The 18,249-nt window shown below is 35.1% G+C and overlaps 1 protein-coding gene across 1 annotated transcript in view; it reads left to right on the top strand.

The window, feature by feature from the left end:
* MBD5 (methyl-CpG binding domain protein 5) overlaps positions 1 to 18,249 on the top strand; it is a 445,079-nt gene that overhangs the window by 127,759 nt on the left and 299,071 nt on the right. The window contains exon 2 of the mRNA XM_043995606.1: positions 7,678 to 7,732. The gene's annotated coding sequence lies outside the window, so the exon portion shown is untranslated. The remainder of the gene's footprint in view (positions 1 to 7,677; positions 7,733 to 18,249) is intronic.

Raw genomic sequence — 18,249 nt, 5'->3', positions numbered from 1 at the left:
ATTGTAAATGAATTTAGAGAATATTACTGTATTGTTATATTAATCCAAAACATCTAAATTCTAGCATCTAATTCAAAACACTGAACTCTCTTACAATTAATCAGATCTTTATTTTAGTAGTATAGTTTCATAATTGTTCCCTTGTAAGTCCTGTCTTTTTCCTATGCAAGATAATTGCCTAATGTTGATCCTCTGGGGCAATATTTTTTGGTTTTTGTTTTATTTGTTTCATTTACTATTTAAGTCTAAATCATTTCTTTTTTCCTTTGTTTGGAACTGAAAAAATGGTTGAAGTAAATATTAGAACGAGATATGCCTACAAAATAGCAAGAATACTAATGATTATTATCAAATCAATGTTGACCTCTAAGAGGCAAAATGGTGTAATGGATAGAAAACTATACGCCCATCCAGGAAGACCTTGTTCAAGTCCTGACCATGACAGTCAATGTGAATGGATCTCCTAAGCAAGCTATGCCCTTTCTGTGTTCTAAGACTCTTAGTAGCTAAGAAGTCACTAACCTGCACTGGTAAAGTGAGTTTCCTAACCAAAGTTTCCCAGATATTATGTTTTCTTGATGTTTGTTGTTGTTGTTGTTGTTATTGTTGTTTTTGTGAGGCAGTTGGGGTTATGTGACTTGCCCAGGGTCACACAGCTAGTGAGTGTCAAGTGTCTCAGGCCAAGTTTGAACACAGGTCCTCCTGACTCCAAGGCCAGTGCTCTATCCACTGTACCACCTAGCTGCCCCATTGATCTTTTTTTACTATTAATATTAATGCATCTTAATGGATTAATATATAGTACTTGTTCATTGTTTCCATTAATTATTTTCGGAATGTGCTGTTGTGGCAAATATTTCAAATATTAATCTCTTTAACCAAATTTCTAGCTCTTACTAAAGTTATTAGTTATGTCCTATAAATACAGTAAATATTGGCATCTTTGTTTATTAATTGTTCTTAATTGGGAATGCTTCTTATATTTCTCCATTTCATATTACATAAGCTCTGGGCTCTGGGTAGATAATTTTTATTGTATCCCACAAGAATGCCTCCAAACCTTTTATTCATAGTGTTTTCCCATCTCAGTTACTTACCAGGTGATCCTCAGCAACTCCTTCATCTACATTAGCCTCAGCTGCCTCATATATGAAATGGAGATATTAGCATCCACCTCACAGGGTTGTTGTGAGGATAAAACATATATAACACTGATAAACCTTTAAACACTATATAAATGTGAATTGTTGTAATTGCTGTTGCTGTTATTTATCATGGATTAATGATAGACTTTATCAAAGGCTTTTACTGCATCTATTGATAAAATCATATACTTTCTTTCTAAAGACCATTCCTCTCACTTCACTGCAGCAACACACTAAGATGGCCATATGCTTGATCTTGTCATCTATAAGTATTCTGCTTCCATGTTTATAAATTCTGAAATTCCTTATCTAATCATAATCTTTTGTCTTTCCATCTTTCCTTCTCTGTCTTAAAATCTATAACCCTGTTTGTCATTTGTAACCTTAACTCACAATTTCAATACCCAACAGTTCTTTCCCAGGTCGTTATTCTTGCACTGGCTATATATAGTCTCTCCTTTTTCTTATCTTGACTTCTTGGTGAATCATTTCAATTCTACACTAATCTCTGCACTTGAGACCTTTGCTCCCTTTGCCTATTGTTAGCCATGCCTTGCCATACCCCAGTCTTGCATTACCCTCATGATCTCCAGGTTTCCTTTCACATGTGGACAATATAGCTGGAAATATCCCAAGACAGTGCTGACCATGACCACAAAAAATCTGTCACAGAGTATCATTTTGACCCTCACTGCAGCAAGGTAGTTTTTTCATGCCTTCCTAATTCATAAACTACTCCACTCACCACAGTTGCTATTCAAAACCTTGTTATCACTCCTCAGGCCTCTGTGGCATTCTTTCTTCCCTATTCACTCAGCTGAGTACCTTGTTTCATATTTCACAGAAAAATTGAAGCCATCTTCCTGAGGGCTGTCTCTTCTCTTCATATTTCCTCTTCCAGATGCCTTCCCTTACTATCTCTTCCTTTATCCCTAGCTCAAAGATAGGGTTTTCCTCACCAAGACAAACTTATTTCCATTGAGAACAGGTATTTTTCATGCCTTTATTTGTATTTTCAGGGTTTCATACAGTGTCAGGCATATAGTACATGCTTAAGAAATGTTTGTTGAATTGACTAGATGTATCCTTGATAAATTCAATCCTATCTTCTCCAGCATATAGCTCCTTATTTCATCACAAAATACTAATCTTTGGGCTTTATCTACTCACTGTTTCCTTGCTGACTACCAACGTGCTCATTTCCCCTCCATCTTTAAAAATCCCTTACTTGATTCGACCATCAGTGCTACACATGGGTCTTTATCTATCCTCTTCCCTTTTGTCACTAAATTTATTGAGAATACTGTTTAAATTCTCTATATCCAATTCTTTCGCTCTTTTCCAATTGCTAGTGTAGCTTCTGACTTTATCATTCATTTGAAACCACTCCTCTCTAAGTTACCAACATTATCCTTAATGCCACATCTACTAACCTTTTCTCTGTCCCCATCCTTCTAGGCAGTCTTTGACACCTCTCTATCTCCTTCTTCTTCCTCATGTCTTTGCTCTATCATGGCTCTCCTCCTAAGTTATTTTTTACTTCTTAGTCTTTGATGTAGCCCATCCAGGTCAGGCCCACTAACCTTGGATCTCTCTCAAAGCCATATCTTGGGCCCCTTTGTCTTCTCCCTTCTTCTATACCATCTCACTTGATGATCTCCTCATCCACTTCCATGGATATCACAATCATCTCTTGACGTCTCATTTTCAGATCTGTTTATCCAGGCATAACTTTTCTTCTGACCTCTACTCTCACTTTACCAACTGTCCCTTGTATTATATATAATACAGTACAATAGTGTGTAGAACATTCCAGGTACTATGCTAAGTGATGAGGCTCCAAATAAGAAAAAGAAAGTATGTGTGCTCAGTAAGCTTACAATCTAATGAAGGAAAATGACACATAAACAGGGACCTAAAAAGTGAGAAGGGGGCTTGACAGATAAAAGAAGATACCCAGATTAGGGCATGATGATCCAAAGAGTGCAGCTGGTAGAAATCTGTCTTGAAATCATGGAAAACATTTCTATATTAGCTATGTTGCAAAAAAAAAAAAGGCAAAAAGAATAAAGATAGTGAGAAAATTATACTTCATTTTGAAGTTAGAGTTCATCAGTAATATCTGTGGAGATGGATAGCATTTTTTTCTTTATGAGTCATTTGGAATTATCTTGGATCATTGTATTGATCAAACTAGTCAAGTCTTTGACAGTTTATCATCATTACGGTTAATGTGCACAGTCTCCTGGATTTGCTCACTTCATTTTTGAATTAGTTCATATAGGTCTTGCCATGTTTTTGGTTTGGTTTGGTTTGCTTTTCCTGAAAGAATCTTGCTCACTATGTCTTAAAGTGCAAGAGAAATGCATTACAATCATATGCCCCAACTTGTTCAGCCATTCCCCAAAATGATGAGGATGTCCTCAATGTCCAATACTTTGCCACCACAAAAAGCTGTTACATACATTTACATACATACATGCGTGTGTACATACATGCATGCATACATGTGTGTATATCTATAAATATGTGTGTATCCTTTTTTTGGATCTCTTTGGGGTACTGACCTAGTCCTGGGATTGCTGAGTCAAAGGCTATGCACTGTTTTATAACCCTTTGGGCATAATTCCAAATTGTTCTTTAGAATGACTAGACCAGTTCACAACTCCACCAACAGTTTATTAGGATACCTGTCTTACCTCATCCCCTCCACATTTCTCATTTATGATAGAGGTGTGAGGTGACATAATTTTCATTTCTCTAATCAATAGAAATTTAGTGAATTTTTCATATGACTAGATAGCTTTAATTTCTTCTTCAGAAAACTGCTTGTTTATTTTCTTTAACCATTTATTAATTGGGGAATGGCTCTTGGTTTTATAAATTTAACTTAGTGTATATTTGAGAAATGAGGCCTTTATCATATAAACTTGCTGTAAAAAAAAATTTATATATTCATTGTCTATAATACCTTTTAGCAAAATGTAGTTTCCTTGATCATCTATTTTTGCTTTTGCTTTGTCTGAGATCATGATTGCTACCCCCCCTTTTTTTTTTTACTTCAGCTGAAGCATATTAGATTTTTATTCAGCTCTTTATTTTAACTCTTTGTGTGTCTTTCTGTTTCAAATGTGTCTCTGTAAACAACATATTGTGGAATTCTGATTTTTAATCCTTTCTGCTGTCACTTCGATTTTGTGGGTGAGTTCATCCCATTCACATTCACAGTTAGGATTAATAGTTGTGTATTTCTCTCCATCTTATTTTCTTCTGTCACACCCTTCTCTTTTTTTATCCTGTCCCTCCTCAAAAAGTCTTCTCATGCCTGCTCCCTCCAATAATCTATCCTATTTTTATCATCCCTGACACTTTTTTTTATCCTCTTTCCTTCCTGTTTCCCTTTTGGGTGTTTCAGGTGTTCTTTCAATTTATATTAATTTTATTTCTACTTTCTTAAACTTCATGATCTCTATCCACTAAAATTAAGTATCTTTGATTTTATCTACTTTTAGTGAAATTTTCTCCAATATTTCTTGACTGTATCAATATACAATCTTTTTGATATATTAAGGAAAGATCATGATTACTGTTTTAGCATAATTTAATATTAAAATTTAGTGAAGATGTTTCTTCTTATTATAATAATAATTGCTTTTTCTTACTTATATGATTATATTGCCCTCAAAGCATTATTAGTAAAGCATTTTCATTTCCAGTTGATCATAATGAATCATTTTATATATCCTTTTTGCTAGTATTTTATTGAGTAATTTTCAAAATAGCATTCATTACTAACACTATTCCCCTAGTCTTCTTTTTAAGCCTTATATTTACCACATATCATTTATATCAGAAAACTACATTTAATTCATAAATATAAATATACCATATTTTCTTGATTTTTAAGAACCAGGTATATAAAATGTTCTTTTCTTCTTTGAAGACTTGAAAGTCTCCAATAATTTTTACCTGTGTAATAGTGAACAAAGTCTTTTAATCTCTCTGTGCCTTAGTTTTCTCATCTTTAAAATCAGGAAGTTAGATTTGATGTTCTCATAAGAACCTTACAAACCTTATTCCTATGTTCATTTGCATTTGTGTCCTTGTAGCTTTTTAACACATGGTACATAATTTATTAACCAATGACTTCTTTCAATTTTCCTTATGAAAATTAGCTGGGTCAATTATGTTTACTAACTTGTGGGTGTGTGTTCACATATTTATAGCTATTTATTTCATGTAAGTTATAAAATATGTTAACATAAAGCTATGCAAAGTTAGTCTGATAATTATATTATTCTTTCTAACTTGATAGTAGTACTAGTTGAAATTTGTGCCCTGCCACTGTTTTGGCTATATTCCATAAATTTTAACGTGTTATAATTCATGTTTGTTTTAATCTGCTATAATTACATATAGTTCCATCCTTAACCCAGAAGAAGGGGGGAATATTATGTGATTATTTTCCCCATTAAGTACTCCATGTGTCTGTTAAATCCAGTTCATTCAGTACCATATTTAAATGTGTTTCTTCTTACTCATCTTTTTTGCTTAGTTCATTGTGTTCTAATAGTACGTGATTTGAAATCTCTAGATTATTACTGATTTTCTCATAATTCCTAAAGATTAAGATTCTTTTTTGTAAGCTTAATTCCTATATTATTTGTTGCATCTATATATTAAAAGAAAAACAGAGTAGGGTAGTGGGAAAAGGGCTTGTTCCCCCTAGAATTAACCTGGGTTGAACAGGGCTTCAAGTCTTTGCTCCAATGTAAGGTAACTTTATGACTGACAGCAAATCACTTAACAGTAATGTCCCTGGAATCCTCTATAGAATGATGTTGGGTAGGATTAATTGTTGTGCAGTGATGGGGAAAGTTTCCATATAGCAGTTTCCCTGACATAATGAAGTGACAGGTCTGGATTTAAGTTTTTTTTTAAAAGCCTCAAAATTGATGTCCCCTTTTTTGGTGGTGCTTTTAACAGCTGTTATTTTAAAAAATCTCTTTGTGTTTTGTAGTTTACATTTCACTTTGCCAGATACCCTTATTGTAGTTCTTTATCTAAAAATCTAACATACTTCATGATAACATTTATTACATTATTTCTATTTAAATCTATATACATCTTTTAGCATTAAATGATCTTTACAGACAACATATTGTTTTAAAAATTAATTTTGTAGCACTTTTTTTTTTTTAGTGAGGCAGTTGGGGTTAAGTGACTTGCCCAGGGTCACACAGCTAGTAAGTGTCAAGTGTCTGAGGCCGGATTTTTTTGTTTGTTTGTTTGTTTTGTTGTTGTTTTTTTTTTTTAGTGAGGCAATTGGGGCCAAGTGACTTGCCCAGGGTCACACAGCCAGCAAGTGTTAAGTGTCTGAGGCCGGACCTGAACCCAGGTACTCCTGAATCCAGGGCTGGTGCTCTATCCACTGCACCACCTAGCTGCCCCTGTAGCACTGTTTTTTTAAAGAAGGGAGATTAATTTGTGCTTGATGTTATTTTTTCCTCCCATTTGCTATTCTTTGTTAAATTAATATTTTTTCAGAAAGCAAAACAGACTTTTAAAAAACTATTTCTAGCCCTAAGCCCAAAACTAAAAAACATGAAGAAAAAAAATTTCTACACTTTGTATTTTGTCTCAAATACATATACAATCTCATCTTTTCCCCACTCTCCTCTGAAGGGGTAATCCTATCAAGGAATTTTCTCCTTATTCACCTGCTTCTTAAGTTCTACATAATTGTAAGGCACTTTTACTTTTTCATTCTTTTCATTATTTATGTCTCTGTTGCCATACTTGTTTTTCCTCTCATCCAACTGTATTAGTCAGTTAACTAACTGATACAAGTTGAGTTATTTTTATCGTGCCATGAAAAAATTTTTTGCTATAAGGGAACAGCTAAATAATCACTATTTAAAACCACAATTGAGTTCTTAAATCTCTCTTGCTAAGATTTTTTTAAAGGTCATGTAATTTGCTCTACATATTCTTTAAACTTCTCTGGATTTTTAAATATATGTTTTTGTTTTTGTTTTTGTTTTAAATAATTCTTAGGGGGCAGTGAGGTGGCACAGTAGATAAAGCACCAGTCCTGAACTGAGTGGGTCCTGAGTTCAAATGTGGCCTCAGACACTTGACATTTAGTAGCTGTGTGACCCTGGGCAAGTCATTTAAACCTCATTGCCCTGCAAAACAGACAAACAAAAAAAGAATTCTTAGTTTTGCTTAGAAATTGATACTACAGGGGGCAGCTAGGTGGCACAGTGGATAAAGCGCTGGCCCTGGATTCAGGAGGACCTGAATTCAAAGCCAGCCTCAGACACTTGACACTAGCTGTGTGAACCTGGGCAAATCACTTAACTCTCATTTCCCCGCAAAAAAAAGAAAGAAAGAAAGAAATGGATACATTGAAAATCCATATTATACAAATGTTTTTCATTTTCTTTGATTATTTTTGCTTTTTATTAAAAAATTTCTGATACACAGTTTGATGCTTCTTTGTTAAGTAATTATGTCTTTCTTCTTTTAGCAGCTTGAAAAATTTTTGTCATCAAAATTTTGAAGTCTGAAGATAATGTGCCTGGGTGAGTTGAATTTGGAGTTTTCTTCTTGTTACAGTTCTCTAAATTCTGTTAATTCCAGAAGATCACTTTGGGTTTTTTATTGTTTTTAAAAGATTTTTCACATTTCTGAAAATATAATGATTAGATTTTTTTCTTCAGTATTTCCAAGAATACTTCAAGCATTTTCCCCATGTCCAACTGTCACCAGAGTTTCAGTTATTTTCTGAGCTTTTTTCCATTTCAGTAATCTTGTCAGGCATTCCATTTTCTTGTGTAACATTCTTGCCTTTCATTGTGTTCTTTGGTGTTTTAGAAATCCCTATACTTTTTTCTATTCTGCTTCTTTTCATCATAATCTTCCTGGATTTTTTAACAACTGTCTTCATTTCTAAAAGAGGCTTAGCAAGCAAATGTCTTAGTCATGATAATGCCTTAGCTGAGTTGTAAAGATATCTTGTATGTGATATGTTCCTCCTGAGGTGATGAGTAGTACCAAATTGTGGGTATTTTCCAACCAATTACATCCTCAGGGTCAGGAACTGTTTTCTGACTTGTTTTGTAATTCCATTCAGTGGCCCATATGGTGTTCTTCCCACAGTTGGCACTATTTAAATGTAATGTTGTTTCAGCCTTTCTAAAAAGGTAAAATAATATTGAAATGTACTTTCTTCTCAAGAGTCAAATCACAAAAAAATCTAAATCAGGTAAATATCATCATAAACATTTTCAATATTTAACATAGCTTTGTCAATGTTAAACAACAGGAAGACCCATTATAACAAGTATTGTTGATTTTATTTTTATTTTGTGCCATTTGTAAAATTTCTTTTAGACATTTACTTTTAAAAAAATAATTAAACTGTTACCTAAACCATTTAGATTGAAAACTCATGAAGGACAGGAGATTTCATCTTCTATATTTGTATCATTTGGTGATAATGTGTACAAGGCTACAATTACGGACTGAACTTCTTATTTAACTTTCTTTTGACATCCACACTTACTTACTTGATCCTGGTACATATTTTTTACAAAGGTTCATTTACTTTCATAACAGAGAAATTAGACCACTGTAGTGTTCATAACTAGTATCTTTTTCTTTTGTAGGAATCTCTTTAAAGATTGATGATAACATTTTAAAATTCCAAAGAGTAAAGTACCCTCTTTAGATGAATTCATATATCCTTGGATTTATCTTCAAAATAGCCTTTCTTAGTTCTCTGGTCATTACTAAATGCTATTCCCAAGAAATTTAAATGGAAATGGTACCTGCCTTCTAGAGTAGTATATAACGATTATGGGTGTAGGTGTGTTATTGGTTAAAAAAATACACTAAAATTTAATTTTTGGTACTCCATTGATTACATATTCTTCATTCTTACATAAAAATATGATTTGATAACTTTTTATACTAGTATGGAATATCTTTTCATTAGTACTTCAAATTTATTCATAAGATATTTATAACAGATTGTTTTAAAAGTAACTTTTTTGTGTATTGTACTATTTATATGGTAATTATCCTCATTTATTTGATATCTACTTAAATTGAAAATATCTAATTTCAAAAGCTGTTAAGTAACCCAAGTTGCTGTTATTATCAAAATATTCAAGGGAATCGTCTTTTTCATATTATGTGTTTTCTTTGGGAGCAGCACATCCTCAAGTACTACTTTTTCCCAACTCTCAACCCGGAGGTTTTGTATGAACTTTTAACTTAAGCTAAATGGTCAGTAGGGCTATAGTCCTAACCCATTTTTAAAAATTTTCTGTTTTCTAACCTTGTCTTTATTTTATATTTTTTGTGTGCATCTATAAATACTTTTTCTTTAGCCCTTGATCAATTTTGCACATAACTGACAAATAAAAATTAATTAAAAATTTCTTTTGTCTAGACCTATGTTTTTTACACACAGTAAGTTTAAATAAATATTTGTTGAAGGAATATCTAGCAAAAATATGTAGCAAAACTTGATTGCTTTATACCAAATTTCTTAGCTTGGTACTCAGCCTATCTAATGAATTTTATATTCTGCTGTTCCCTAACTCAGATGTTCCTCTACACAAGTAAAGATAGTTTCGCTAAATATCTGTCTATCCATCTGTCTATGTATCTATCTATACACACACAGAGAGTGTCACACCATTGTTATTTACCCCTGTATCTTGCATCATACAATTCTCCATAAAGTCCTTTCATATATTCTTTGTATTCAATCCCATCCAGTGTTCAACACCCTCTTCTGTGAAGCTGCCTTTGATTAATTCAGAGCAAGGACCTTAAAGATTATATAGTCTAACACCTTCATTTTACAGGTGAGGAAAATAACATTAAAGGAAGTTATGAGTTGCTAAGAGTCAAACAGAAACTGTCAGAACCGGGGTAGGAAACAATGCCCTCTGACTTCAAATGAATCTTTCCACTAAGCCATGATGCCTTCATTAATTTATACTTCTTTGTTCTTAATTTAAGTGTCCAGACTCTTCTCCCCAACAAAATTGTGTGCTTCTCTACAAAGTAGCAACTTTTCTTGTATTGATTTTATATTCCACATCTCTAATGGCCTTTCCCACTCTAAATTCTGTGATCTTCACATCCCAAAGTGCCCTGCACAGTTTTAAGCATCTAGTAAGTACTTCAGCCAATCAGTCAATAAATATTGATTAAACTACTAAGTTTCAGGTGCTAGGGATAGAAAAAAAGCACAAAAGACAGTCCCTGTCCTCAAAGAGCTTACAGTCTAATGGGGGAGATAACATACAAATACACACACACACACACACACACACACACACACACACACACACACACACAAAACAAGCTATATTCAGGGTAAACAAGAATAAATAACAGAGGAAAGGCACTAGAATTAAGAGAGGTTGTGAAAAGCTCCTTACAACAAAAGTTGGGATTTTAGTTGAGACTTGAAGGCCAGAAAGTCAATAGATGGAGTTCAGGAAGAAGACCATTCCAGGAGTGGAGGACAGCCAGAGAAAATGCCTGTAGCTGAGTGTGTTCTTTGCAGAACAGCCAGGAGGCCAGTGTCACTGGATCTAAGAGTACATGAGGAGTACTCTTTTCAGTGTAAGAAGACTGGAAAGATAGGAAAGTGCTAGATGATGAAGGGCTTTGAAACCCAAACAGAGCATTTTCTATTTGCTCCTGGAGGAGCTAGATAGCTACTGGCATTTATTGAGTAAGGAAGTCACATGATCGGGCCTATACTTCAGGAAAATCATTTTGGTGACCTAATGGAGAATGGATTAGAGTAAGAAGAGACTTGAGGTAGGCAGACCTACCAACAGGCTTTTGCAGTATTCAAAGTATGACATGATGAGGGCCTACACTATACAGTGGTGGCAGTGTCAGAAGAGAGAAGGGAGCATCTTTGAGAGATGTTGCAAAGTAAAGTCAACAGACGTTGGCAACAGATTGGAGATTGGGCATGAGAGATATTGAGTAATCCAGGATGACACCAAGGCTGTGAGCCTGAGGGACTGGGAAGATAATATTTCTCTTGATAGTAATAGGGAAGGTTGGGGGAGGAGGGATTAAAGGACAAGATAATGAGTTCTGTTTTAGACATTTTGAGTTTAAGATCTCTAATGAACATCCAGTTTGAGATGTCTGAATATATTAGAATCCCTGAGGATTTCATGACACAAAAAGGGATAATAACTTTAAGTAGTTTTCTTTTCGCAAATTTATTACCTACTTACATTTGGCTTTTAATCTATGTTGAAAAAATTGGGCATATTGATGTGTAAATACTTTTGTCTAACTAGATTCCATTTTTCAGCAGAGATTTTCATATTTAAAAGGGGAATTGACATCTTAGAAAATGAAATCAGCTAAATCTAAGAGCTTGCCTATAGTACCTAGGACTTTTCACTGAAATGAGAAATGGGGAAAGAGTGGTCAAATATAGTCCTGGAGACAGAATTAATATAGCTTTAACGAAAAGATAAGGAAAGCAAGCACCAGTATGTAAAACAAAGAACTATGGATTGTGAGTCAGATGGACTTTGCTCTACTTATGGTTCTACAAGTTATTAGCTGTGTTACACTAGATAATTATTTTAGCCCTTTTGAGCCTCAGTTTCTTCATCTGTAAAATAGTGGTAATAATTCTCATTCTACATAGCACTGTTGGTGTACACATTGAATTTGGTCATTAAAGCATGAAATTGCTTTGAAAACTATAAAGTGTAAGTAAAATGGAAGGTATTTTAGTAATTTTTAAAATTATCTCCACGTCTTCAAATCTATCATCCCAGTTAAAGTTACCTAATGTGGAATTTTAAAAAGTTTGAGAGACATAGTTTCTGGGTAATTTAATCATTTTACTAATAAGGCTAGCATATTTATTAATAAAAGGATACCCATTTGACCATCTCTCTTAGACCAAAACCTTCTCATGTTGATGAGCTCTTGGAAGAGTAGGTGATCCTGAGGATGGCAATCAACTCTGATTTGTTAATAATTAATGAGAAAATAAATATTACAGTGAGAGCCTAGGCTATATTAAAGTGAGGATCTTGGGGTACCAGACTTAGGTCACCCAAATCTTGGTTAAAAAGAATGATAAATTTCCATATCACCTGTCTGACGAATGGGAAAAATCAGCATTTTCCCAGACTTGTCTGAGTAAACACAATGAGTAAGAATCCTCCCATTAGCCCAAATTTAGAATTTCTTTTACTGTCTGATTAGATAAATCTTTGTGAAAGATTGATTTCTGGATGAGGAAGTAGAAAAGGGGAAAAACCATGGTCCCAATACAATAATTAAATATGAGGAATATATTTATCTCATTGATGTTAATTTATTTTAATCATTTTGCCATCCAGAAATGTCCCTGTTCAAATATTCTTACCCAGATATCTTTATGCCATCCCCTAATCAGTCTGCCTTTCTCCCTTTCCTGTACTGATACTGATACATGATCAGTCTCCTTATTGCAATGCAATCAGTGTGTTCTATGCCCTTAATATGAGAATGGGATTATCAGGCATTTCTTTAAATAAGAGTTTTTATAAATCACCAGGATCATAATAAATAATTGAATGATCTTTACATATGTGTGTATATACATACAATCTCTGTCTCCAGACCCTAATCCAAGAATTTTTACTTTGCTACATCATTGAGTAATGATTAAAGTACTGGAGTACTTAAATCCTGAGTACTGGAAGGCTATTTAAGTGGAGCCCAAGCTCTGACATTTTCTGAGAAGCTGTAAAGAGTTTGAGTACTGTCATATTGACAGGCTATATACCTGACATTCCAGGAATCCTCTTGCTACATAGAGGGAAGCTTATTGTCAGCAGGTTGGCCACTAGAGTGATAAATTATTTTACCTTGATATCCCATTAAATAAAAAGAGGAGAAAGTCTTCTCTCTCTACTTACAAGTAATTTATTAATTACTAAATCTGAGTCTTCTCTTGGTCCTAAAACCCTTCTTGACTTTTAGCTGCATTTGACACTAGTTACTACTGTCCATTCCTAGATAAGTATTTCTTTCTTGTTTTTAATGATTTTTATCTCTTTGGCTTCACCTCTTATCTGTCTGTATTCTCTTCAGGCTCCTTTGTCTGGCATATCATTTCCTAACTTTTTTTGACCCTCCAAGTTCTGTTAATAGGCCCTCTTCTTTTTCATCCTCTGTGGTTTCTTTCTTCATTTCTACGCTCGTAACTCCCAGATCTACATATTCAGCCCGATTTTCTTTCTTGAGATTTAGTCCCACACTGACCCTTGTCTTTTGGATATTTCAGAGTATACGTCCTGAAAATATCAAAACTCAGTATACCAAAATCAAAATCATTGTCTTTTACCCAGAACCTTCTTCTCTTCCCACTTCTCTATTTCAAATGAAGATACACCATCCTTCCATTTTCCCAGCTTTGTAATCTTGGCATTAATATGAAGGTACTATTCCTCCCCTTCCAACATATATATTCAATTGCCAAATCTTGCTATTTCTGCCTCCACAGTATCTCTTGTATCTTATTCCTTTTCATTATTAAAGAAGCTCTCATGTTAGGTCAGGCCATTATATTTTTGCAACAGCCTCTTAACTGGTCTCTTCACCCTAAATTTCTCCCCATTTCAGCCCTTTCTGTATGCTATTGCCAAATTCATTCTGACCATGTCACTTTTTGATTCAGTCAACTCCAGTGGCTTTTTAGTACCTTTTAGATAAAATATACATTCCTCTGTTTATCTTTTAAAGCCTGAAAAGCCTGGCCTCACATTCTCTTTCCAGCCTCATTGTTTATTACTCCCTTTCCTACACTCTGCAATTCAACAACCTGGCCCACTTTCTCTTTCTCATACTCAACATTCCATTTCCTGCTCTCCTTCAAACAAGCCTATATTCCTAAACACACAGCTCAAGCAATACCGTCTACATGAAGCTTTTCCTGATTTCCCCCAACTACAAGTGCATTCTTTCCCAAGCTACTTTTTATTTAACTACTTTTTATGTGTTTCTATGTGTTCTATATATTTTTATATGCAATTGTCTCTCATTAGAATATAAGTTCCTTATGAATGGCGATAGCTTCATCCTGTTTCCTGGCACATGTTAGGTGCTAATAAAGATTTTTTGTTTCTACTTCCTCAGTGACCTTGCACAGTGGCCCACAAAACTCAAAGAATCAGACCGTTTTTAGTTATCACTTATAGTATTGACCCACATACAGGTTTCTATCTATTTTAAAGGTACAAGAAGTGACCCTAGACTGCTCCAGCCATTTGAGATTGATATGGGCTATATACTATATGATTTGATGAGACTATATTATCCCATGGTGCTGAGGTAATTTCTTTGTGGTTTCTATGTCTGAGATGCATTATCTAGCCTAATTCTTAATAAATCTTTCTAAAGTTTACAGCTGTTCTCTTCTTAAATTTCCATTTCCATATCTTATTCAGATTGTTGGTTGTTTGGTTCGTTGTTGTCCTTCATTCTCAAAGAAGACCAAAATGGCATCACTATATTAGAGTCAAGTTACAGTATGTCTGACTGTGGCTAATTAGAACAGTACAAGCTTAGAATGCTCTACCACAGGTTGGGCACAAATTGTTCACGTGAATATGTGGGGTAGATTCTTTAAATTTGGACATCTCACATTTCTTTTGAGCTATTTTAATTCTGCCTTACTCATAAAGTACAGCACCTTCGTTAGTGCAAGTACACCATGCTGGGCCACCCTTTACCAGGATCTCCCATGTCACCTAATTAAGTCTGAAGTTCTTCAGAGAGACTTTGAGTGTCCTTATATCATTTCTTCTGACCACCATGTAAGTGCTTGCCTTATGTGAGTTCTCCATAAAGTAGTCTTTTAGGAAATGATACATTTGGCATTTGAACAATGTGGCCAGCTCTCTAGATTTGTGCTCTCTACAGTAGAGTTTGAATGCTTGGCAGTTTAGTTCAAGAAAGGACCTCAGTATCCAATACTTTATCCTTCCAGGTGATGTTCAAAATCTTCCTAAGACAATTCAAATGGAAACAATTCAGTTTCCTGGCTTGGCACTGGTATACTGTCTAGGTTTCACAGGTATGCAACAAGGTCAGCACAATGATTCTGTAGATTTTCAGTTGGTAGTCAGTCTATTATCTCTTCTCTCCCACACTTTCCTTTGGAGTTTCCCAAACACTGAGCTGGTTCTGGCAATGTGTGTGTCAACTTCATTATCATTGTGTACATCCCTGGAAAGTATACTGCCAAGGTAAGTGAACTTATCTACAGTATTCAAAACATCTCCATTTGTTGTAACAGAGGGTTCCACATATGGATGGTATGGTGCTGGCTGATGGAGCACCTGTGTTTTCTTGGTATTCATTGTTAGACCAAAATTAGCACAAGCAGCAGAGAATCAATCCATACTTTGTTACATCTTAGCTTAAGAGACCACACAATAATCTGCAAACAAAAAAATCAACCACCAACACACACTCCACTTTAGTCTTGGCTTGTAGCCTTTTCAAGTTGAAGAATTTACTATCAGTGTTGTAGCTGAGCTTGATGCCATGTGTGTCTTCATTGAAGGCATTTGACAACATGGGTGAAAACATCATGCTAAAAAGCAAGGGATCAAGCACACAGCCTTTTTTTACTCCATTGGTGACTGGGAAAGCACAAGAGCATTGTCCATTATCTGGAACCCAAGCAAGCATGCCACTGTGAAATATACAATGCTGATGAACTTTTCCTGGCAACCAAATTTTGACATAATTTTCCATAAATCTTCATGACTGACAATATCAAAGACCTTAGTTAGGTGTACAAATGTTTATAAACCTCTGTTCTGCTCCTCGCATTTCTCCTGGATTGTCATAGAGCAAAAACCATGTTGATTGTTGCTTGGTCCTTGCTGAAGCCACAATGGCTCTCAGGCAGATAACCATTTTCTCACCACCCTGTGCTTTCTCCCTGTGCTTGCTCCTGGCATGCTGGGATGGCCAGGCCTGGTCTCGCCTGTCCTGTGGGTGGCCCTCTAGCTGGCAGCCTGCCCTCTCTGCTGGTGTTGGTGGGTCTCACCACTGGCCTGCTACGCCACCAGCTTGTTGAGCCAGGATCTAGGGGCCTCAGTTTCTCAGCTGTGGCCTACAGCTTCCTGCTGACTTGCCCTGACCCCCTCTATGCTGTGATGTGGTGTGCTGCGTCCCCCCTTTTGCCCGATTGAGACCGACCTTTCCTGAAGTCTTCTAAATTATCCCAGGTTGGAAGACTGTGTCTCTCTGTCTCTTTGCAGGTTCTGTAGTTTTCAGAATCCATCCAGAGGCTTGATTTAATGTCGTTTTTGAGGGAACCAAAGGAGAGCTCAGACAATGTGCTAGCTTCTCTCTGCCATCTTGGCTCCACCCCTCTCCAGATAACCAATTTCTAAGTGAAGGATCAGCCTGTTAAGGAGGACTCTAGCAAGACTTTTGTGGGCATGTCACAGTACAATCTGTTTTCTTTACCTTTATAGAGATGGACAATGGAAGCATCCTTGAACTCCTGGAGGATAACCTCCTTTTGCCATATAACTTGAAAATTTTCACTTAGCTTTTATATGAGCAATGGACCCCTTGCCTTGTAAATCTGAGCTGGAAAAGAATCAGTCCCAGGTACTTTGCCACAGGAGAGGACCTTAATGGCATTCAAAACCTCTTCCTCAGTTGGAAATTTGTCTAGAGAAGGGTTGACTTCAAACTGAGGTAAATAGTCAATTGCTTGAGCAATGATTGAGAGCATGGTCTTTTGAGAACACTATGGAAGTGTTCAGCTCATAGCTCCAGGATTATATATCATATATAGACATAGATATGTGTATGTATACACATATAAACGTACACATATATACACATTTACATACATGTATACTCGTACATATATATATATACATACATACATGTATAATGGGAAAATAACCTTATATTTATGTTAAAAGAAACAGTCAAATCAATTGCTTTTTGTGGTCAACAAATAATAAACACAGAGTTTTATTTTACCTGCACCATTGACAGTAGGTGACTCTAAGGATGTGTTCAGCTATAAAAATCCCATTTGTTCCATTCTAATTTCTTCATTTTGGATACCTTTGATGTCTACATAGGTTAATCTTTTCAGCATTTTATATATAAGAGAAAGGCATGTCATAGGATACTGCTATTCTCTTTTGTCAACTTTTTTTCTGATAGGTTGAGAACTTAAATCTCTCTTAAGTCCTCAAAATTATATCAGCTCCCACATGAACCTCTTGCATACCTACTTGACTTGGTCTAGATACTTTTCTCATCTTTGTTTTCTTCAGGGCTACATTTTGTCATGCTATACTTCTCGAACTTTGTTACTGAGTCTATATGTGGTTGGTATCAATGATGAAGAAAAGCATTTGTCATAGATCTTTTTCATTTTTGTCTGTTATTGTTCTTCCAGGTTCATCCTTAAATGCTTTTGAGGTAATTTTTCTCAATTGGGTACTTTTAGTAGCTAACCTTTTTTTAAAGAATTAATTTTGCAGGTAGTGAAACAAATTTCATCCATTTGGCATAAGGTGAAATGGTTAATTTGCGAACATCAGTTTTCCCCCATTGTATACTTTCCATCTTCTTTTAACTCTTGTTATCTTACTTGTTTATTGTAAAATATACTTGGTCATAAACTGAGGTCAATTTTTTTATCCTCCAAACAAGTCGTCAACTACTGCACTTTGATTCATTATTTATATATAGCAATTATTAATATAGTGTGTAAGGAATTTTATGAGATGAAATAATCATATGTAACTCTGATGTGTTATAATTTGTTACTGAAGTTATCCAAATCTTTGCTCTTGTCAGATATCTGTTTCCTTCAGTATTCTGAACTGATTAAAGAAAAAGAGTAGAGAATATAAGGAAACAGGGCAAGAAACTATAAAGTGTGAGTACAGTAAAGATTCTGGTACCTCCTCACCTTGGAACATCCATCCATCCCTGAGGCTTTCTCACACGGAAGCATCTCCCCACTATGTGTGCCCTCTTCTTCCATTGATGA

Source organism: Dromiciops gliroides, chromosome 3, assembly GCF_019393635.1.
Source record: "Dromiciops gliroides isolate mDroGli1 chromosome 3, mDroGli1.pri, whole genome shotgun sequence".
In the NCBI taxonomy this organism is placed as follows: domain Eukaryota; kingdom Metazoa; phylum Chordata; class Mammalia; order Microbiotheria; family Microbiotheriidae; genus Dromiciops; species Dromiciops gliroides.
The sequence above is the reverse complement of the archived record's forward strand: the minus strand, read 5'-3'. Positions and strand labels throughout refer to the sequence as shown.